We start from the raw sequence: 5811 nt of genomic DNA, 5'->3' as shown, positions 1-5811 counted from the left end.
ATTGCTCCAACAGTGGACCTTTTTTCACCAAGCTGCTTGGCAATTTCCCCGTAGCCCTTTCCAGCCTTGTGGAGGTGTACAATTTTGTCTCTAGTGTCTTTGGACAGCTCTTTGGTCTTGGCCATGTTAGTAGTTGGATTCTTACTGATTGTATGGGGTGGACAGGTGTCTTTATGCAGCTAACAACCTCAAACAGGTGCATCTAATTTAGGATAATAAATGGAGTGGAGGTGGACATTTTGAAGGCAGACTAACAGGTCTTTGAGAGTCAGAATTCTAGCTGATAGACAGGTGTTCAAATACTTATTTGCAGCTGTATCATACAAATAAATAGTTAGAAAATCATACATTGTGATTTCTGGATTATTTTTTTTTAGATTATGTCTCTCACAGTGGACATGCACCTACGATGACAATTTCAGACCACTCCATGATTTCTAAGTGGGAGAACTTGCAAAATAGCAGGGTGTTCAAATACTTATTTTCCTCACTGTACTTAGTACCACTAATAAAAGTACCCATTGTGCAGAATGGTCCACTTCAGAATAATATTATATTACTGGATTATAATCAGTGATGCATTAATGTGTTCATTACTTCAATGTTGCAACTAGTAAAGGTGGAGCCACAATTAACTACTTTATGTACTGCTGCATAGCTCAGTCTATGATAATACATAATAATTACTTAGTTATATAGTTATTATTTGTATTAATAAAGTAGAATAAAATGGAAATACTGGAAGTTGCTAAGAATTGTACTTAAGTACAGTATTTGAGTAAATGTAATTCTACCAATGTTTATTGGCTTGGTTTGTGTCTCACTCTAGGCCTTGGCTCACACTTAAACTGCGGAGTTGAGACTTCAAACTGAAATTGTTTGAGCGAGGGTGGCATGTCAGCGCTGATGGGGATAGCAGTTTCTATAAGTAGACTGTCTTTTGTCTGCAATTGGGTCCAATCTTAATTGTTCAGCATTATTAATCTACACTGCGGGCCCCACAAGTGCTTCTCTTTGTTACGCCACATTAGAGCTATGATTCCTAGCTTTGCGTGCTGTGCTTTATTGACTGGTTTGGATCAGAGGCCACTAAGCAAATGTTCCCTGTGATTTGTTATTCTTTGAGGCCATAGTTTAAATCATACTGTGAGCTCAGTGGACTGGAACAAAGTGAGAATCAAAACCACACAGAGCACACAGAGAGGGAACAGGGTTGATGAGGGGGCTGTGGTCTCATCCTCTGGGTGTGTTTTGTTTATTAGTCAACACAAAACAATTCACCACTGTAGATGATTTGTATACATGACCACACACAGGCAAACTAAGAATTATGCCTTTAATACAGAACCTGGCTGTCATGACACATTGTTGGTAGTTTTAGATGTCATTGAGGACAATCTGATTGTTATAATACTTTTACAAGACATTTTTAAATGACACATTTGGCTTGAAAATAGAACATATTGCAAGTGCAACACAGAAGTTAAGCATTTTCCTTTTTATTGTTATTCACCGTAATAAGATATTGTTAGAAGTTGACATTCATTCATTACTTGATAGTACTATAATATTTTAGTCATTTTATTATTATTTTCCTTATCACAAAAATCCAAATGAAAGGAAAAACTATGAATTACTGACAGCATCCAATCACATATGTATAGCACACAATAAATGCCAGGGATTTCAAAGTTATTTCCAAGAAATGTGTGTAACACAACTGTGTACAGCTGTGCTAGCGTTACTATGAGGCTGCGCTTTGAGCTAAATACTAATGTCAGCATGCTAAAATGTTCACATTGACAATGCCAACAGGCTAATGTTAAGCAGATATAGCGTAAATCTTCAATTATTTGGCCTGGGTTTTTATTTGCTTCAGTCACTGAACTCACCCTGACTATATTTGGGACAGGCGTCTATACAAGTCTAAAAATTAAGCAATTGGAAAACATATCAATTAGCAATCATTCATTTGATCTAGCCCCAATAGACAGCCCATCAGGGCCAACCTCACAACACCTGTGTTTATTTGTCAAAAGTTGTGGTCACACCAGGCTTGTAAAAGGGACAGGAGTCTAATTGCGACTTGGCTTTTAATTTAAGTTTTGACGTAATGTTTATACCATGTTCTTCATCTTAGCTTAGCATTTTAGCATGCTAATATTTTCTGATGCAGTAAACACAAAGTACAGTTAAATGGCCAAGAAATTTTGAGTTTTTTCAGTCTGGACAAAAGACTTGGACCGACCTACACCCCACATTTCCGTGGCATGGCTAAAAATTTATCCATTCTACTAAAGTAAATTATTATTTACTTTATATAATATTACTTTAACCAATGCAGGAACTAATGATCCGGTATTCTCTGCAGAGGCGTAAACACAGAAATAATTACTGCTTTTACTCACAGATCGTTTCATTTATCAAATTCAGACATCAAAAATGTTTAAAGAACCCCTTCAGGCAGGTTTTAAAATGACATCTACACCTTTTTCATCACTGAAAAATCCAGAATATTCAAAAAGTGTTCATTTCAAAATAACTGCTGGACCCAAGAAGTCTCCTGCTTTATTGTAAAGTCCATTCTCAAAATTGTATAAGTTGCATATTGGACCAAGATTTGTTCCAAAATAGTTGTGATTTCACAAATCCTGCTTGTTTGTACAGTTCAGAGACACTTCTAGTGTCTGCACATTCATCGCACTGCACATTCATCATTCTGCACAGTGAAGCTTAAACATCAAACTGAAGTGACAAATATTAAACACTCTTATATTTTTCCTGGGTGTCAGTGAAATCCTATGGACACAAGGTTGACAGTTTGAATCCCTGGGACAGACTTCACCTCCTGTTTTAACAACTCACTGGCCAAAGCTATGTCTGTAAAATGCAGTTTAGAGGTAGAACACTTCTAACTATTCAATAGAATACATAGAGGTTCAAAAGAGATAATGCTGTCATGAAGATAATTTTCAAACGTTCCATTTAAGGATGAAGTTCTCTTTTTGTTCTTAAGACATACTGCTGTGCTTCTTTACATTTAGCTTATAAAATTAATGCCTGATTTCACACTTCACTTTACGTCCCTCAAAGATGTCTGGAACTGTATCTAATCTGAGTTTCACAGTACTGATGTGTGAGGAAGCGGATGTTCGAAAAGACTGGGAACTTGCATGTCTTAATATATATTTTTCCTCACAGAGGCACTGGGGAGTGTTTGCCTCGAAGCTACAATAAAAGAGGAGGAGGAGCTAGGGAAGGGGGACAAGGACAGGAAGAAGGCATGTACATGAGGGGGGTGAGAAGATGAAAGGAATCTAACTGATGGGGAGGAGATAGAAGAAAAGTTGAAGCGAGAAAAGGGAGAAGAGGGCCGTCGAGAGTGAGGATGAACCCTGCATGAACACAGTTTGAGGCCTGAAGCGCTGATCACCCTCTCTCTCCATCCCTCTCCCAGTGTTTAACTGTAACTAATAACTTAAGATAAAGGCTTTTAATGAGGGGCTGTTCAAGCTTGTTTCATTTTTAATGTGTTGGGACAGGAAGGCGGAGGGACTTTACCCTTTCGAAGTACACTTGAAGCACTGTGAATGACCCTCGATTGTCATAAAAACTGTGTTCAGTACAAACATAAAGTTAGTTCATATTCATTGCTATTTCTAAAATCTAAAGAAACAAATCTTAGGAAGACATACAGTATATTTCCCTTTTGTTTTCCATGTGTGTACTTGACCGCATTTACCAAAACAGAAACTCCAGTCTGTTGACAATAATGAGAGGCACTGTATCTCTGTGGCAATATTAAAGAGGTGGTATTATGCTCATTTTCAGGTTCAAAATCCTAATTAGGAGTTGTAACAGAACAGGTTTACATGGTTTAATTTTCAAAAAACGCCTTTTTTTTTTTTTCATACTGCCCATTGCTGCAGCTCCTCTTTACACCCTGTGTTGAAGGCTTCGTTTTAGTTGTGTTGGGAGTTGCACATGCACCTAGTTAAAGACTACTAGCCAATCAGAAGCAGGGAAGGGCGGGATGTGTGAAGTCCGTTAATAGCTTTGTTTCAGCTGTAGGCTACATGTTGCGGACCAGCTTGACAACATGGAGCAAGAGTTTCAGAGCGGTGAGGTATTAATCTGTATCAAATGTATCTTTCATCCATAATGTTTTAACTGAGCTCTGTCTCTACATCACAGTAACAACTTTATGTCCATTGACTGCCTGGAGGGTAGCTAGTGTTTTGAAGGAAGAGGAGGTGTGGGCTGCAGCTCAGTGTTTTTCCACCGGTGTTTTTGAGGGCGTGCTTGTCAAGCGCTATATGAGGCGCATTTAGCTTTCATCCCAGTGTCGTCACAGGGATGAAAGGGAAACGGCTGGACTACAAACGAGCTGTTTTCATGCAGTTCTGAGCAGAGTTTTCTGTGGGATACGGGAACTCCCTTTGGGCTGGACTGGCTTTTTCACTTTGCAAACCTATTACATGCACAAAAAAGGGAAATAACTCAATAAAGGAGTGGGAAAAAGATAAAAAGCATAATACCAGCTCTTTAAGGTTAGCCAAATATGGGGGCTAATGATAATAATAACTTAAATTTGTGTTGTGGTGCATCATTTGGGTTCCCCTTCGAGGGAACTCGAACTGCGTCGGTGACGACACTATGGGAACGCCCCTGGGCCTGGCAGGGCTGAACTATGAATGAAACTACTCCAATCCTATTGGTGTTACTAGAACGGTAGTGTGTGACGGCGTAACCGGAGGGGGTATATAAGCACGCCGGCACATAAGACACATTAGCTTCTTTCTATTCAGCAGGCACTCTGGCTATGTTTGGAAGCTCCATTTTTCTACCTGACATCGAGACGAAGCAGCAGAAGATCATGTCAAAGCGATTCCGACAGTGTGTCTTCCCTTGTGAGCATTTCATCACAGAAGGTGATACCCATGGGATGTGCGTCTCATGCCTGGGGATGTCGCATGCTCAGGCGGCTCTCGAGGGGGCTGCCTGCGACCATTGCGAGGCCCTGCCCCTGAGGGTGCTGAGGTCTCGAGCGGCTCTCTTCCTAGAGGATGGTCGGATGCGCTCCCCTCGTGGCATAGGCCCCGCGGTCGCTGAGGCGTTGCGGCGGTTCCGATCCTGGGGATCACAACGCGAGATCGCCGAGGGTGCCGGAACGGCTAAGGCCTTTTTCCGGTCCTCGCCTGCGGAATCCTCCTCCCCTCGTCCCCAATCGGGAGCCCGTTTCACGGTTTCTCCCACTCGAGGGGCGAGTCCGGAAAGACTGACACGATCTGGCTCTGAGGAGCTAGATGTGCTTAGCATAGAGGAAACGGAACGTCATCAGCCCTCGCCAGGATACGAGGAGTTGTTGGAAGTGGTGACGCGGGCCGTGGCCAAGCTGCACATTGATTGGCCACAGGCGGTGCAGCAGCCATCGGCAGGCAGCAAACTAGATGAGCGGTTTCTGCAACACCGAGCGCCACCCCCGCGTCGGCCCCTACCATTTTTTCCGGATCTGCACAACGAGTTGTGTAGATCATGGAATAAACCCTTCTCTGCGCGGTTGTCTACGTCCCCCCGGCTGGACTACGGCAACGTGACAGGAATCAGACAGCACGGCTACGGAGCGATGCCACGAGTGGAGGAGGCACTGGCTAGCTACCTCTCTCCCAACCTCGCCTCATCCCTCCGGACGCCGGCGCTCCCCACCAAGCCGTGTCGGATGACGTCCGATTTGGTGGGCAAGGCCTACATGGCAGCGGGTCAGGCTGGTGCCAGCCTACATACGATGGCTGTCTTGCAGGCATACCAGGC

This window comes from Micropterus dolomieu, linkage group LG21, assembly GCF_021292245.1.
Source record: "Micropterus dolomieu isolate WLL.071019.BEF.003 ecotype Adirondacks linkage group LG21, ASM2129224v1, whole genome shotgun sequence".
Taxonomy (NCBI): Eukaryota; Metazoa; Chordata; class Actinopteri; order Centrarchiformes; family Centrarchidae; genus Micropterus; species Micropterus dolomieu.
This window is presented reverse-complemented; position numbering follows the sequence as displayed.